The sequence below is a fragment of the Eubalaena glacialis genome, chromosome 3 (genome assembly GCF_028564815.1).
Source record: "Eubalaena glacialis isolate mEubGla1 chromosome 3, mEubGla1.1.hap2.+ XY, whole genome shotgun sequence".
Taxonomy (NCBI): domain Eukaryota; kingdom Metazoa; phylum Chordata; class Mammalia; order Artiodactyla; family Balaenidae; genus Eubalaena; species Eubalaena glacialis.
In genome coordinates this window covers 26,862,770-26,880,011 of record NC_083718.1, presented here as the reverse complement: position 1 = coordinate 26,880,011, position 17,242 = coordinate 26,862,770, and the positions used below count along the sequence as shown (strand labels likewise).

At 41.1% G+C, this 17,242-nt stretch overlaps 1 protein-coding gene across 1 annotated transcript in view; it reads left to right on the top strand.

Moving 5' to 3' along the window:
- Positions 1–17,242, top strand: part of KIF26B (kinesin family member 26B) — a 490,689-nt gene that overhangs the window by 278,108 nt on the left and 195,339 nt on the right. The gene's annotated exons all lie outside the window — the stretch shown is intronic.

Here is a 17,242-nt window from a genome sequence, read left to right as displayed (position 1 = left end):
GAGAGTTTTGCACTCCTTTCAGCCCATCTCTGGACCTCTCAGGGTGAGAGTTTTTTTTTTTTTAGATGCAAAAATTCTTTTAGGTGCTCTATTCATACCCTGTAGTCCTCACAACAGCCCTGCAAGGAAGAAAGGGCAAGAACAGAGCAGAGCAGAGTTCTAGCATCAGGGGAAGAAAGGCTAGGGACAGAACTGGGTCAGGGTTTTGACGAAGCAGAACTTATGCCGACAGTTGACAGGGCAACAAATATGGAGGGAGGAGGAAACAAAGGCTTCTCCTTTTTCTCACAGTCTCTAAGTACCTTAGTCTCTAAGTATGTCTTGTTTTCACTCAGTTTCTCTTATGTCTTTTCATCAGAGTCTTAAGAACAATTATCTTCTTTTCTGTTCCAGTAAATGGCACCATTTCCATTCCTTTGTGTAGTTCAGAAGCCTAGATCATCTGTGACTCCTCTGTGTTCCTCATCTCCTCTTCCCTCCCAGTCCAATCCATCAGCAACTCTTGTTGGCTCTACATTCAGAATATGTTCCAAATGTACTACTTCTTTCTCCAAGGGTAAGAGTTCTTGATGGAGATTGATGGGAATAGCTTTTTCCTAGATGGAAAAACCTTGGGCATGTGCACTCCCTGAAGCCTGTAACAGCTGAATGAACAAATGGCCAGCACATGGGTACACAGGTCAAATGTGCAGTAAGCAGGCGCTTCTTTTCTTGTTTCTACATAACAAAAGAATAAGTCAGCCCTTTAGAAGGAAGGATCAGGTGAATAGAATACACCCCTACATTATTTCAAGGGAGCGTTTAAAGTGACGGCTATTTAAAGGAAAATTGTGGCTGGGATTTACAAGTAAATAAAATCAACCATAGGAAGTAAGGGAAAGATATTAAACCAAAAACATTTTTCCTCTACTTGGTTTACTGAATGAAAGGCAAATGTGTAGGCAGACAATTGTGAAGATCTTGACTTAAATGCTTGATTGCCTTTTCTCATAAAGGCTTTAAAAATTCTCTGGCTCCTTAAATTATTGGCGTTCACTTAAAGAAGAAGGCTTATCTAACCCTCAGCTTTAGTTTTGCATCCATTTAGATAATAAAGTCACTTGGGGTCTTGGGGCCAACAATGTACCACTCTGCTTAAAATGGTAAAAATGACTGGTTTTTAAAAATTTTTTATTTTATATTGGAGTATCGCTGATTAACCATGTTCTGTTAGTTTCAGGTGTACAGCAAAGTGATTCAGTTATACATATACATGTATCTATTCTTTTTCAAATTCTTTTCCCATTTAGGTTATTACAGGATATTGAGCAGTGTTCCCTATGCTATACAGCAGGTCCTCGTTGGTTATCTATTATAAATACAGCAGTGTGTACATGTCAATCACAAACTCCCAATCTATCCCTCCCCCCATCCTTTCCCCCTGGTAACCATAAGTTCATTCTCTAAGTCTGTGAGTCTGTTTCTGTTTTAAAATGACTGTTTTTGTTCAAAAGATGTAAGACTGGAAGTTATGAAGCTTTGGAACTAGGACAGTTGTAATTATCTGAGAGTTCACCTAGACACTAATATTTTGAGCATTCCATAATAAAATAAATTCTCCTAAATATGAAATATTTACACCACCTGATGGGTGGTGTAAAAGAATGAAGGAAAAAGTAGTGATCAAGATAATGCAAGCTACACAGCAAAGAAAATCATCAACAAAATGAAAAGGCAACCTACTGAATGGGAGAAAATATTTGCAAATCATATATCTAATAAGAGGTTGATATCCAAAGTGTATCAGGAGCTCATACAAGTCAATAGCAAAAAAACCCAAACAATCTACTGAAAAATGGGCAGAAGATCTGAATAAACATTTTTCCAAAGAAGACATACAGATGGCCAACAGGTACATGAAAAGATGCTCAACATCACTAATCATTAGGGAAATGCAAATCAAAACTACAATGAGATATCACCTCACACCTGTCAGAAGGGCTATTACCAAAAAGACAAAAAATAACAAGTATTGGCAAGGATGTGGAGAAAAAGGACCCCTTGTGCACTGTTGGCGGGAATGTAAATTGGTGCAGCCACCATGGAAAACAGTATAGAGGTTCCTCAAAAAATTAAAAATAGAACTGCCATATGATCTAGCAGTTCCACTCCTGGATATTTATCCAAAGAAAGTGAAAATACTAACTCAAAAAGATATCTACACCCCCATGTTCATTGCAGCATTATGTACAATAGCCAAGATATGGAAACAATCTAAGTGTTCATTAATGGATGAATGGATAAAGAAGATGTGGTGTATATACACAGTGGAATATTATTCAGCCACAAAAAAGAAGGAAATCTTGCCATTTGCAACCTGAGTGGACCTTAAGGGCATTAGTCAGATAAGTGAGACAAATATTGTATGATCTCACTTGTATGTAGAATCTTAAGAACAAAAACAAAAACTCATAGATGCAGAGAACACATTGGTGGTTGCCAGAGCTGGGGGTGGGGAGTAGCCAAAATGGGTGAACAGGGTCAAAAGGTAAAACAAATCACAGGGATCTAACGGACAGGATGGTGACTATAGTTATAATACTGTATTGCATATTTGAAAGTTGCTAAGAGAATAAATTTTAAAAGTTCTCACCACAAGAAAAAAAATGTATGCATGGTGATGGATGTTAACTAGACTTACTGCAGTGATCATTTTGCAATATATACAAATATTGAATCACTGTTTACATCTGAAACTACTATAATATTGCATATCAATTATACCTCAATTTAAAAAATTTTCGAAGGATGATGCAAGCTACTTATTCTGTGTTTTCAGTTTAATCATTAGGATGATGCTTCATGGAACTTTGTGTAGGTGGTAATGCCTGTTGTGTGTCATTTCTTAAAATACTGGTTTTGGTTGCTGTGAGAGTTTGAGATAAAAATCTGGTTCCTTGAGAAAAGGGTTTTCCTTTATTACTGGAGCACATCTGTATTTGGTGCTGGAGTATTTGCAAACAAAAGAGGGCCTTTGTTTCCCAGTTCTTTCTCCCTCTTGTGGCTCTGAGATGGAAACCACTGGATCTGAATTCCTAAGAGGTGCCACCAGGCTGATATTTTAATCAGTCTGGCCTAAAACTGATTAGCAATGGCTCTCATGCCTGTGGCCCCTGCCTTTAATAATGGCTTACATCATGTGTTAGAGCCAGGTACCTTTGTGAAATGTAAGTGAGAAACAGGTAGAACACTCCTGAAGTGTTTGTCCTTTGACCTATCGAGTCACCTATACCTTTGAACTTCCCCAGGAGGAGGGGTGGGCATTGGGGATGGGCAGCACCAACCTAGAATTCTTTAAATTCCTTTCTAATGATTTGGAATTATCAGAAACTTCCACAGCCAGCTTCATTTCTGCCTCTCACCCTTCCCCATCCCGCCATCATGAGGACCTTTTTATCCTCCACAAAGGATCTGCCCTGGGGAGTTAACATAAACCACCTTTCCTTGGTTACTGATAGACAACCCAGCAGAGGTGGTCCTTGGTCTGAGAAGGCAAGGGAGGGAGAGTATCTGTGTCCTTCTGTCCCCTTACCAAGACCTCACTTCTGCAGACTCCCTTCCCTGTGCTCTCCACACAAAAGAGGTAATTACCTTCATCCAGGCTCTTTTTATAGAGCAGGTGGCAACCCATCGGGGTAGTAGTGTTTCATTCTCCTGAGAGTGGAACTTCATTGCAAAATGTCCCAGGAGTCATATGCCATTTGTATGAAAGCCTGAAGAAGTTAGAGAAAAGAACAAAAAGATAAGGAAGCTTTTGCTGAAAAGAAGAGAGCTGTTTGCCAAAAGAGGGAACTCGGGTTTAGAAAGTTACTGTTTGAAATTCTTATATCTTAAAGAGACCAGGGGTGGGGGGGGGAGCCCTTGTTATTGAGTTGAGTGACATTTCTCTTTATTATAAAGTTGTAAATTCTGGGGGTAGAACTGCCGATAAAGCTCAGTTATACACTATGGTTTGGTTTGGTTTTTTGCTAGCTGTGCTTTTTTAGCAGTTTGCCTTGGAGAGTTAAATTAAGGGTTTTTGCAGGGGAAATACTTCTTATTGCTTTAGCAAGTGAAACTACTTGCTAAGCTAGTTATTTTTAAATATGCATATATACTTAAAATATGTATATTTTAATATATACATACATCATATATATGTAGTGTGTGTGTGTGTGTATGGTTTTGTTTTGTCTTTTAACATCAGCTGGGGTAGAAAGAGAAGGGTGTCTTTGCTGTAAGCCTTTCCCCAACTGGGTCATAAAGAAGAGTCTCTGGCTCCCTCCTGCTCCCACCAGCATGGCCCCCTAGTTTAACACCAACACCAGGTTTCAGGGTAGAAAGATCACACACACACACACACACACACACACACACACCACACCCATATTGTGGCACACAGAGAAGCACTGGTCCCCAGGGGAGAGTGGTTAAGAAGGGATGGCCTGCCTAGACTGGAAAATGCCTTTTCTCTCATCTCAATTATGATCAAGCTATTAACTTGGCTTTAATGTGGAGACTTTGTGGTTCAATTTTCTTCGGTGGTATCCATGAAAAAAGGGGGATTGATGGGTAACAGAATTGATTGGCATAGTCTTCGGGTATTTCATATGTATTATTAATATTTAGTATGTATTATTAACATTCCCTACCTGTAGCAAGAACTATCATGGCTTAATCAGAGTTATCCTTTACTCCAGAATTAAACCATGTTTTCTGTGGTTACCTGAATTCCAGGTGGGACTAGACACAGCTAAGAGTATCTAGTAGCACCTTCAAGTGACTTTTGTATCAGCCAAGCCTTTTAAAAACTGGCACACAGACTTGTAAAAGCTTATACTTCTCTTTATCCTTGTTTGATTGGCATTGTCACCATGCATGTTTATTTTAGTGAAATGGACAATCTACAGCCCTATTGCGACACATCCAAAACCCAGTTGACTTAAACAATTAAAACTTTTTTTACTGTCTACCTGCAATGTGTATAGTACTGTGCTTCACCCTGTGAGGGGGAGATAATCTAGTCCATGCTTTTTAGGAATTCAAGATCTCATTGAAAAGAATAAAATGTGCACAATTAACTAGATGCAAAAGGTAGTCTGTGGAGACATGCCAAATGAATAGTACCAGAAGGGAATTCTATAGGCGTTCAAAGGAAGTGGAGGTCACAGTGGATTAGAGTCGGGGAAGAGTCTTCAGGGGTTTGACTTAGGCCTGTAAAGAACCAAGAGGATTCAGATGAGCTAGAGGAGCTAGAAGGGTGTTTCCCACCACACACTCTGATAGTTCAGGATTTGGGTTGCTAAGCCCAGGGGACTATGGAGGGAAGGTGGGTCAGCCAGGCTTAGATCTTGTAGGCAGGGGGAGCTTCCTGAAGGATTTTAAATACTGAAAACCTGGCAGTCCTAATGCATTAGGCAGAAGGCAGATGAGCTAGGCTATTGCAGTAGTCAAGATTGGGGTAACTGAGAATTTGGTTCAGGAAGACATGAAAAGAAAGCAATGGATTCAAGTTATGGGGGAGGAATTGGCAAGGGTTGGCCAAAGAGTTCATGTTTAGAGAAGCACTGTGGTCTGAAGCATAGTGCCACTTTGATTCCACAGTCTCCATCCCCAATCTCCTGAGGGACAAGATGGAGATAATTCTGCTGTTTGATAATTTCCTGCCAATTAGTGCATAATTTGAAATCTTATCTATGTAACTTTCAGATGCTCATTTCCTTCTATATTCCCCAGCACAATTTCATATGCGGTCTCTAGCTCTCTCTTTCTTTCTTTCTCTCTCTCACATAGATATACAATATATATTTGATTTGATAACTGGCTCAAGAATTTCGAGATACATTCTGTTCCTGTTTAGCTGGAAGCATTTTCAAGAGAGCCGAAGCCCATTCTTTTACTGGCTTCTAAATTTATTGTTTATATTCTCAAGTAGGACAATGTAAAAGTGATTACTAAAGTTGAGCCTATTATTCAGCTTTTGATAGTTATTTTTTAACTCTTGCTGGCCAAAAGGCACCTATGACGATACAGAAGTCATTAGTGTGTTGACAAACACTGTTACAGTGTTTTCAATATCTATTCACATAACAAAAAATTTTGTTTTACTGCATTGAAATATGTTATCTCTATTAATAAAAGTGCATCCTCATTAGTGAATTCTTGTCATACAAAGCTCTGTATCTCTTAGGGCTATGTGTAGGCATTTTCTGTCTAGATATATGATATTCATATTCATGAATTAATTAATTAGTTATATCAACAAACATTTGTTGAGCCTTGCCTGGCATGGTTCTAGGTGACTGAGTACAATGGGACAGTAAAAATAAGCTTCCTGCTCTCATAGATCTTACATTCTGATCAGGGGAGACAGACAATAAATAAACCAGAAAATATCTGACAGTCAAAAAGCTATGATGAAATAAGCCAGGCAAAAATCTAGAGGGAGAGCATTCCAGGCACATCTCTACTCATATAAGATGTACATAAAAGCACATGTGCCTTGCACATGGGAGGTATTATTGATGCATTTATTGAGTGAATAAATGAATGGATGAGTGCATTTATTTTCCTGCTCATAAAACTTTCACCAGTAGACTGTTGGCTCTTAGAACTTTATTGTGCTAATAAAAGTGATATTACCTTACGTAGTATTTTCCTTCCAAAGAGACTTCATGGAGAAGCGAGCGGCTGCCTTAGTTGACCCTCTGTCTCTGGGCTCACTACACCCTCTCGCCCTCAGATAATTAAAACAAGTCAACTCCTCCTTACCTTTCATGGCTATAGTTTCTTCAGGGAACCTTCCTGATCTCTATGGACCTATATTGAAATTAGAGTTTATGTCTCATTCTCTAAACCAGGCTCCTGTCTCATTCTCTAAACCAGGCTCCTCCAGTGTGGACACGGGAAGTTATTTTCCTAATGCAACCAAGAAGTAGATGCAGGGGAACTATTTCCTTTTGAGATGAAAGTCACCGAGCCTGGCCATTTACCTCTGCGTATATAGAACTGTGGTGTTCCCTTAGGTCTCTGCTTCCTGCCCTCATGCAAATTACCCTCTATTTAGGGAAAATAAATAAAGCATAAACAATAAGAGAACATTTGCAAACGAAGATGGTAAAGACTTGTGGAGAAATGCAGAGGGGATGAGAGTAAGAGAATCGAATGAGTGGATGTCTCTCACCATGGTCTCCTTGACTTGCTCATTGGACCATTAAAGACCATTGGACCAAAGAAGGCCAATATCCAGTCTTTATCCTCCTCTAGTCTTTACTACTAGAGGCAAAGACATTGTTTTGAAAGAGCAGTATGCAATGGTTTTATGATGTATCTTTTATATGATAGTTCTTATTGTTTTCAATATTTTAATTGATGTCTTCGATTTGCCTGAGAGCTTTAAATATTTTATGATCTTGAAATGGCATGTGAAGGCATCAGGGCTTATAATTGATGCCTGCCGTTTTCATTTGAGTGAGGCGGTGCTGTTACTGGAGTGGTGGTCATCTGGGTGAGTGTGCCCTGTCAATGGAGGAGATGGAAGAGCTTTTTAAAATCTGCACTATAAGCACTTACTCTTGCGCTCACTTTCTTTCTTTAATTACATAATTAATCCGTCCTTAATGAGAGGGATGGAAACAAAGGGGGAAGGAAAGTAAGGCAAAAAGAAAAAAAGTTAAACATTCATAATCCCAGCAGCTACTATTTTTTTTCTTTTTTCTTTTTTTGGCTGCGTTGGGTCTTCGTTGCTGTGCGCAGGCTTTCTCTAGTTGTGGCGCATGGGGGCTACTTTGCGGTGTGCTGGCTTCTCATTGTGGTGGCTTCTCTTGTTGCAGAGCACAGGTTCTGGGCACGAAACCTTCAGTAGTTGCATCTCACAAGCTCAGTAGTTGTGGCACATGGGCCCTAGAGCACGTGGGCTTCAGTAGTTGTGGCGCATGGGCTCAGTAGTTGTGGCTTGCAGGCTCTGGAGCACAGGCTCAGTAGTTGTGGCGCATGGGCTTAGTTGCTCCTCGGCATGTGGGATCTTCCCGGACCAGGGCTCGAACCCATGTCCCCTGCATCGGCAGGCAGATTCTTAACCACTGCGCCACGGGGGAAGTCCCACCAGCAGCTGCTATTAATATCTCAGTGTAAAGCTCTAAATACTTTGAAAAAAAATTTCCTTTTAAAATTTTACCACAGAGAAAATTATAATACCAATTTTCTCACTAACAGAGAACTTCCAGGTCAATAAATAGTTTTCAGACTATGTTCCAAGGAGTGGCAGGGGCTGCCCAGCTCAAGAGAATAGGGACCCTGCAAAGGGCCAGGGGGCCCATCTGGTTTTCCCTCCTCAGTGCAACTCTACTCTTATTGGAATATATCGTGTAAGAAACAATTATTTTTGGTAACAGGGTTTCATTGCTCATATAAATAGCACCTTGTAAAAAAGTCACATTTCCATTGAGTAGAGTACTATGTGCCCATCCGAAGTTAAAAACTCTGATAAACACCTCTGTCCATATGCCCTCCCTCCCTGGATGTTGGGCTTTTGCTTGGCCCTGGAGCAGCCGTCTGCTGTGCCCTGCAGAGACTGTGGCCACCTCTGCCTGTTGGACTGAGCTGTGCAGACAGTTGACCTGCTGGATGGGAATCGGCTCATACCTGTTCATGTTTATCAGGGGCGCCATTGCTGGCCCCAGCTCAGCTGAGGAAGCGTTGGTTGACTAACAAGTGAGTAGGAGGAACTGCACGGTGCCAGTTGCTGAGAAGGCAGTAGGGGCACCACGAGGTATCCTGGGGTGGGCCCAGGCTGGGGGTCAGAAGGTCACTGGGTGGATGGCAGTATTAATCAGCAAGAAGAAGGGGAGAAATGTTTACAAATCAAGTATCCGATAAGGGTCTAGTATCTGGACTATAAAAAGAACTCTTACAACGTAACAACAAAAACACAAACAACCCAGTTTTTAAAAGAGCAAAGGGTTTGAATAAACATTTCTCCAAAGATATACAAATGGTCAAAAGCATATGAAAAGATGCTCAACATTTTTAGCCATTAGGGAACTGCAAACCAAAACCACAATGAGATACTATTTCACACCTACCACTAGGATAACTATAATAAAAAAGACACGGTGTTTTTGTGGTGTTTTGAGTGTTGGCAAGGATGTGGAGAAATTAGAGCCTTAGACATTGCTGGTGGGAACGTAAAATGATGCAGCCACTGTGGAAAGCAGTCTGTCAGTTCCTTAGCAGATTCAACATAGAGTTGCCATTTGACCCAGCAATTTCACCTTTAGGTGTATACCCATGAGAAATGAAAACATATGTACGTTCAGAAACTTGTACACAAGTGTCCAGAGTGGCATTATTCATAAGAGACCAAATGTCCATCAATTGATGAATAAACAAAATATTGTATATCCATACAATGAAATGTTATTCAACCATGAAAAGGAATGAAGTACAGATATATGCTAACAAGTGGATGAACCTTGAAAACATGGTAAGTGAAATAAGCTAGACACAGAAGGTCACATGTGGTGAGATTTCCAGAATAGGCAAATCTATAGAAACAGAAAGTAGATTGGTGGTTGCCCAGAACTGGGAGTGTTGGGGGAAATTGGGAATGACTCTTTTGGGGGGTAATGAAAGTGTTCTACAGTTGACTGTGGTGATGGTTTCACAGCTCTGTGAATATACTAAAAACCACTCACTTGTATACTTGACATATAACATTATATTAGTTGTAGGTGTACAGCACAATGATTCAATATATGTATATATCATGAAATAATCACCACAGTAAGTCTAGTTAATATTCATCACCACACTTAGTTACAAATTTTTGCATGTGATGAAAATTTTTAAGATTTACTCTCTGTGAATATACTAAAAATCACTTACTTGTATACTTTTTGATTGTGAGCTTTATGTTATATGAATTTTAACTCAATAATAATTTAAAAATCAGTGAAAGTCAAGTTTACGTTGTTTTTGGCTCCTTAAATGGGCTTCTTACACTTGATTATGGAACAGTAATTAAACAGCCAGAGTATAAATAATACATACACCTCCATAAGTCAAAGGGAAAGTGGAGCGTCCGTGTGGTATACCTGGGAAAAACAGACAAAAATGTTCTTCATTTGAAATAACTGATAGGAGAGGTAGAGAGAGAAATCTCAATGGGTATGGGACATGATATTTTTGAGAGTGAGCCAGTACATTTTTGGCAAAAAGGAAGCATTTAGCAGGCCACTAGTTTGTAAAACTAAACTGTAAACTGGAGCAAATTTTCAGCGTTATCTTCAGTTACGTAGGGTTAGTAACTTGTATTGATGCTTTCTTAGTTCAGTCCTGTTTCTTTTTCTCCAAATCATTGTTCTAAATCCTGACTTAGAAGGTGCATTTTTGAAGTTCAAGACACAAGGTTCATTCATTTAACAAATACCTTTCAAGCTGTGTGGGGCAGTGTCCCAGGCACATCAGTGAACAAAGACAGATTCCTACCCTCACGGAGCTTAGATTCTAGTGTGTGTGGACACAGCCCACAACTACACGCATAAGTCAGTCAATCAGGCAGTAGATTAGAAGGCGATAAAAGCTGTGGAATAAAAGGAAAAGGAGCAGGTGTTAGGAGTGTATTGGTGCAGGTGGTTGTATTACATAAAATGGCCCAGCCCCGTTGAAAGGTGAGATTTGAGCAAAGACATAAAGGAAGTGAGGGAGTTAACCAAGCAGGTGTCTGCATGTCTCTGAGGGAAAAGCATTCCCAGCAGAGGGAACAGCAACACAAAGACTGAGAACGGGCCTATTATGTTCAAGGAAGAGCAAAGGGTCTGGATTGTCTGGAAAAGAGCCTGAATCCGAAAGGAACTAGGAGGGTCAGATGATGCAGAGCCTACCTAGGGGGCCATTGTGAGGAATTTCCCTTTTTAAAATTGAGATATAATTCACTTATCAGAATATTTACCTTTTTAAAAAATACAATTCAATGGTTTTCGGTATATTCTCGGCTGTGCAACCATCACCACTAATTCCAGAACATTTTCATCACCCCAAAAAGAAACCCTGTACCCTGCAAGCAGTCACTTCCCATTCCCCCCTCCTCCCCAGCCCCTGTCAACCACTAATCTACTTTCTGTGTCTATGGATTTGCTTTATTCTGGACATTTCCTAATAATGGAATCATACAATATGTCAGTTTCTGTGTCTGGTTTCTTTCACTTACCATAATGTTTTCAAGGCTCATCCACTTGCAGCATGTATCAGAATTTCAGTCCTTTTTATGGCCAAATAACATTCCATTGTAAGGATATGCCGCATTTCGTTTATTCATCAGTTGATGAACATCTGGGTTGGTTCCACTTTTTGGCTCTTATGAATAATGCTGCTATGAACATTGTGTACAGGTTTGGTGTGGGTGTATGTTTTTATTTCTTTGGTATATGCCTACAAGTGGAAGGACTATGTTTTGTTTTGTTCTGGGTAAAATGGGGAGCCACAGCAAGGTTTTGGACATATCCGAGGATCACTCTGGCTGCCTTGTTGAGAAAAGACTGTGGCGTGAACAAAAGGGAGCCTAGTCAGAAAAATGTTACGTTGATTTAGGTGAGGAATGATGGTGGCTCAGACCACGTTGGGAACAGTGATGGTGGAGAAGTGGTCAGACTCTGGATGTATTTTGAAGGTAGCCAGTATAATTTCTCTTCGAGTGAGAAAAAGTGAGGATATAAAGATTAATCCAAAGGTTTTTGGTTTGATCAGCTGTAAGGATGGAGTTGTCATTACGTGAGATGAAAAAGGCTTGAGCAGGAGAGCAGGAGATCAGTTTGGATATATACTGAGGTTGAGATGTTAGACGTCTAAGAAGAGCTGTCAAGCAGGCAGTTGGATAAATGAGTCTGGAGTTCAGGAAGTAGTCTGGGCTGGAGATATAAATTTGGGAGTCATTGACATCTAGATGGTATTTAGAATCATGAAATTGAGCAAGATCACCAAGGTTCCCATTTACTTTAAGGGCAAAATAACATAAATATGGATAGAGCATGGTAATAGTTTCTGTTTACTGAGTTCCAGCAATGAGCTCATGTTATAACTGAAAACACACATCACAAGAGAAGCTTCTCTAGAAATGCACATTTAATGTGGTGATGCTACAGGCACCCAGCGTGTATATAAGAAGTCATTCGCTTACGCCTTAGGGGCGTATGCATCGATATCGTGTGAAGTCTCTTTTGTTCTAATTATGCTTTCCGTTTTTTGGTTATTTTCCTGTTCTCCCACATACACCTCAGCTTATGATCGGTGTGAAGGAGTAGGAATGGTTGTGCTGTTGAGAACTTACCGCCCCCAAAGTTGGTGGTAACCTTACCTAACTTGACTAATTTGCACTGTTCCCACGTAGAGAAAGTCGTTTGACGGCAGAAGGAAGAGGATAGTAAAAAGCACCTTTACATTGTTAGATCACTTGCCAAATATTGAGTCCATCCATAAGAGGCAAGTAGAGTGCTGACTGGTCCAGAAACCACCTCAGGGAGGAGTAATTTCAGATCTGAGGGGGTTGAGCCTGGAGGAAACCGAGAGGAGGAAGGTAGGAGTTATACTGAAATACTTGAAAGGACCCAGACTTGTATGTTGCTCTAGATAGAACCAGGATTCATGGGTAAGGATTGCAAATTGACAAACTTCCATTTAAATAGGAAGGAACGTTCAGATCATTAAAGCTGCAGAACTATATGCAGGGTATTGGATGCAGTTCAGCAGCCACCTCTTCGCCTGCTACGTAGGAGGGGGATCGTCAGTCAGGGTGCCACCAGAGGGACTCCACGCTGGGCTCGGACCTCTGAGCACTCTGCCAACTTGTAAATCCCTTGATTCTCAGGTAGCATGGCTTTAAAAAGAGAGGATGGACTTGGGAAGGACCTCTGAGAGTTTCTACATTTCCGTGATGCAAATAGGCCCTCGTTCTTCAGAGGATTTTAGTCCAGTCTGGTATTGTTTAACCAGCGAATCTCAGGTTGAAGTGAATGGTTGAGTTGCAACAGTGCATTCCAAGAGTTAGAGCACGTCAGTGATCGGCTGGACAGACTGAGTTTGGGCAGGTTTTTTAGAAATACACTGCACTTCTGTATATGGATTGTCCTTCATTCTGTAGAGACCTTGGCATTCTTTGTTCTATTTATCTTATGTGTTCCAAATGCTGATGTAGTTTAATCCTAACACTTTTAGAGGGTTGCGAAAAGAAATGTTTCAAGTTTGAATACAAACCCTTGGAGTCATTAAATATTCCCAGTGAAAGCAGCCACAGAGATCACGTGGTCCCATTTCCTCATTTTATAGAAGGGAGGACGCAAGGTCTACCCCAGAACAGTTAGTTGATTCAAACCTTCTGTTCTTATTCCCGCAATAGTGATTTATCCACAGTTACTTTATATTTAAGATTCGGAAACAACTACCTTATGAGAAGTACTTATAATGTGCCAGGCGCTGCACATGCATTTTCTTATTTAAAATATCACCTGTAGGTGCTATCTTGGAATATTCATGCTTCAGGAAAAAGCATCTGCTTAGAACCAATGGTGGACCAAATGGCTTTTCTCTTATCTTTTCTACCATGTGGGTTTCTCCATAAATGATAACTGGCAAAGGCTCTCTTTACAGCTCTGTGGCCGTCCCTGGGCTTAGAAAATGCCCACAGCCACCAGCTCAGCTGGCACACAAACTGTTTTGGGTCCTGTTCCCATGTTTCAGTCAATCTGTCTAGAGAACAATGGAACTCCTGAAACATTCTAATGCTCAAATGTAGTGTAAAAAGGACAACAGAAAATTTCAGGCTTCCGTGTTTGAACTACACCCCCGGTAATGGTTGGGGACTTGTCATTACACGGGAAAACTCAATGTGTGCCCCAGCATCACTCAGTGTTCCAGTCTCCATGCTGTAGAGAGATGTAATGCTTATTCCTATTCCCAGATCTTTCACCTTTTTACATGAGGCTAATATTTGAAAATTCTTTCTTTCCCTGGAGTGTCAGACCTCCTGTCAACTCACCATAAAGACAAGGAATAGATTTTCTTTTTCAATAAGTGAGGACAGCTGTGGCCAAGTGTTGATGATTATTGTAAGAGAGGAATACAAATGTTACCATTACTGAGCACTAAGCTTTGTTTATTTCTCCAGAATTCCCCAAGAGTCTCTAGGCTGGGAATCTTGCCCACAGACCTGATGAACATCCTCTGCCTCTTTGAAGAGTCTCTAGTTTGATGTGACAGTGTGCGGCAGCCTTCCCTCTTACCAGCAGCATAGCGGCATCAAACCAAATTGCACTCCTCTTGGAACTGTGTGTATTTTTACTGTCCTCGCTAATGAGGCCCATAGCGAAGGAAGAGAAAAATAACAAGTGGGCAGTGCATTTGATTCTAGGAGAACTGCAAACCAAGGGTGGAGATTGTCAAGAAGGCAATTCAACGGGGAGAGACGTTTATTTTTAAATAAGAGCTTCCAATGAGTAATCCTTTGTAGCCAACATTAGAACTAGATGCCTCACTAGGTGGATGTATATTCAGAGATGCATATCGTTTTTTTTTTGTTTTTTTTTTTTATTTTTGGCTGTGTTGGGTCTTCATTTCTGTGCGAGGGCTTTCTCTAGTTGCGGCAAGCGGGGGCCACTCTTCATCGTGGTGCGCGGGCCTCTCACTATCGCGGCCTCTCTTGTTGCGGAGCACAAGCTCTAGACGCGCAGGCTCAGTAGTTGTGGCTCACGGGCCTAGTTGCTCCGCGGCATGTGGGATCCTCCCAGACCAGGGCTTGAACCCGTGTCCCCTGCATTGGCAGGCAGATTCTCAACCACTGCACCACCAGGGAAGCCCCTGCATATCGTTTTATATGAAAATCCAGAAGGCCGAATATAAACATCATTAACCAGGTTCTTCTCAGGGCTTAGGAAGAAACTGTCCGAGGCCACCCTGCTTTCTGTGTACATGATATATTCCATCTGCCTGAAGCCCTCCTTTGCAATGAGAAGTCTCACTGTTGGGTGAGATTGAGATGGGAAAGGGGCCAGTGGAAAACTCACTTAATTGATGGGCTGTGGAGCCTTAATTAATACGTTCCTCACTTGCCTCGTACCTGGGGTGGCTGATGATTACCACCGGTGTCCCCACCAATGAAGGGTTCACCCAGAGGCACATGTGGATTTCAGAGGAAGGCGTGTGCCATGAAGTCCAATTCTAAGAGACTAATGAACACACACATAGTCTCCAGTGTTGGAGCCTTGGAGTCTGGGAGTGTGGTGTGATGAATCAGGGTAACAAGTGCATGGTTTTGGGGGAATATGAAATTTCATCAATTCAAGTCCAAGTCATTGAAGAAAGCTTCCCCTTTGGGTACAAGAAGGCACAAGTGACGTGTGCTAGGTTACACTCCCAGGCGTAGTTTCCTTTGGAAGGTGGGGAACCAGGTGCCAGCCAAAGCTCTGGGTCATCTTCTTTTGTGTCCCCTCAGATCTCAGGGGGTTTCATGAGTGCCTGGGGTCTACACGAACATTGATGTTTCATGTAGAATGCAAGAGCCTGGTGGAGAGAGGCTGTCTCAGAATCAGTTGTAATAAAAATAATATTTAATAATTGACATTACAGAACATTTACTTTGTCTCAAGCAGGGCATCATTTCTTTTCATCCTCACAACTTCTATTAGTGTCCCCTTTTATAGGTGAGAAAAATGAAGCTTAGAGAGATCAGGAGAGTTATCCAAGGTCACCCAGCTGGCATTGAAATCCAGAGTCCCAGGGCTCAAGCCCTGAACTGCTCTGCCTCGTTCCAGAACTGGCTTAAGTGCCTGGAATGTCACAGTCTCTTTTTTTAAATTGAAGTATAGTTGATTTACAGTGTTGTGTGTCACATTCTCTTTTACCACAGATACTTACACCTGTCTTGGGGGGAACAGGGCAGGTGCAAGAATAAAGTTTAAATCGCTAACAAGACATTTTGCTAATTAATTTTGGAAGGACACGCTGAGCAAGTCTGAGCACGTTGCTACAGGTGCCATCGCAGGTGGGCACAGGTTAAACACGTGCAGGGGTCACAACAATGGAGCTACCAGAAGGTTAAAAAGGAGAAGGTAACTGGCAGAGCTGGAACATTCACTTTGCGAATTTTGTCAGGTTTGGTGTGGAAACCCCAAATTCTCATTACCCAAAACAACTACTTGGAACTGAATCAGAAAGAATATTTCTTTTTATCTTAGTCTGTCAAATGTTTTTCTCTTCCTTTTCAACTTTTAGTAATTTATTAGTAACATATTGATATAAAAATCTATAAGTTAGTTTCCTCATTGCATCTTTATGTTTTTGCTTATGTCTTTTCTTCATTCTAATACCTTCTCCTTAACTGAAGCTCTTCGCTGAAACCGTGCTTTGTCAAGTGTAACAGTCAATAGGCTGCTTTTTATTTCTCCTGTTTTATTTCTACTTCCACTCCAAAGATTTCCAGCTCCATATCTTTTCTCTCTTTCCCTTTACGTCTGACCCCTCTGCCTGTGCTCCCTTATTAAGTGTTCATCATTCTGGGTTGTAATTTTGCTCATTCTTTCTGGGCAATATTCTGAATCTTACCTCACTAAAGAAAGTGCTAATGAGATACTCCACATTATGCATCTGTGCTCTCCTACAGGTGCCAATAAGCTCAAAGCATCTGATGGAGCCACGTAACTGCATTCATCTGAAGCCCAGAAATAGTGAATGAAGGCACATAACCTTGGTCATCTGTCAGATGTACCTCATAACACTGTACAGACACTGAGTAACTTCTCTAGTACAGTTTAATGATATAGATGGGTCCCTCTGCTATTCCATGTAGTTTCTGGGATGGATTCCTCTCTGAAATATTTGGCTTACAAACTGGATTGATGGAAAAGAAATTTTGTGGCACAATGAAACAGATTTTGAAGCATTGTTCAAAGGTTGGAGATTTGGAGATTGTTCTAGCAATTTGGAACTTTTTTTTCTTTTTACTGTGGGCCATTAACTAACTTTCTTCCTCTCTCCCTCCCTCCTTCCCTCCTTTCTTTCTTTTTTTCTCCCTCCCTTCCTTCCTTCCTCCCTCCCTCCCTTCCTTCCTTCCCTCCTTCATTTTTCTCCCTCTCTCTCTTTTCTCCAAAGAAACTTCCAACAGAGTAGATTTCTGTGACAGGAGACCCCGAGAGTTGCTTTTCTTCTCTGGATTAAGTGGGATGACAAAAAAGCAGAC